The sequence below is a fragment of the Leptodactylus fuscus genome, chromosome 1 (assembly GCF_031893055.1).
Source record: "Leptodactylus fuscus isolate aLepFus1 chromosome 1, aLepFus1.hap2, whole genome shotgun sequence".
NCBI lineage: Eukaryota > Metazoa > Chordata > Amphibia > Anura > Leptodactylidae > Leptodactylus > Leptodactylus fuscus.
The window spans coordinates 149,137-149,989 of record NC_134265.1 but is presented as its reverse complement, the minus strand read 5'-3'; the positions used below and the strand labels follow the sequence as shown (position 1 = coordinate 149,989).

Sequence of the window (853 nt, the reverse complement as noted above, 5' to 3'; positions counted from 1 at the left end):
GGAGAGTACAAGCAAGGGAAAAACTATTTACCCAAGCGATGCCCAAACTCACCATCTCCTTGACCCATGCCATCATATCTCTGGGAGAGGGCTCCACAGGTGGAGGACCTCTGCACCCGCGACAACGGGCCCACTCATAGCCTGAAAATAGGCAAGTTATAGGACCAGTAGTACCCCGCAGGGCACAACCTTTCAAGCCGCTACCTACCATCAGGGAGCGGTGTGTCGCAATCGAAGCAGGAAAGATGTTTCCTCTTGGAAGAGGTTTTCCTCCTACCATCCCCAGGAGGGGTAGTAGAGGATGACATATCCTACAGAGAGAGATAATAGACCATGCAACACTGTCACCATGACATCATACCAGCTTTTAAAAAAGGGGTAAATCTTACCAGGTCCTGTAGACCGGACAGAGAGGTGACTTGGCGCCCAACGTGCGACTCGAACCCACGACCTTGAGATTAAGAGTCTCATGCTCTACAGACTGAGCTAGCCGGGCTGGCGCTGTGAACAGGATCTGAACCTGTGCGGGGAGACCCCATTGGATTTCGAGTCCAAAACCTTAACCACTCGGCCATCACAGCCGGTTCCCAATAAAGTTTGCAAACTGGAAAAGAGTTCAAGATCAATGAACACCACAATCGCACGCCTTCAGCAGATACTGCAGGAAGGTCTCTGACACCAGGCCAGCCAGCCTCTTAATTCTGGCCGGCTGGAAGTGGGCGGAGCCACAATCAAAGCAGGTGAGGCAACCTGCCCAGACAACTAACCCTGTAATCAGGGGTCTGCAAAGATATACATTCCCCCCCACCAAGAGGCCCTTAACACGGGCACTTACCCCCACATCTCCCCGTCT

At 52.6% G+C, this 853-nt stretch overlaps 1 non-coding gene across 1 annotated transcript; it reads right to left on the bottom strand.

Annotated features, from left to right (window-relative positions):
• Positions 1-499: 499 nt before the first annotated feature.
• On the bottom strand, positions 500-581 carry TRNAS-CGA (transfer RNA serine (anticodon CGA)). The gene has a single exon. It is a non-coding gene; the product is annotated as a tRNA-Ser (tRNA).
• Between the last annotated feature and the right edge of the window lie 272 nt (positions 582-853).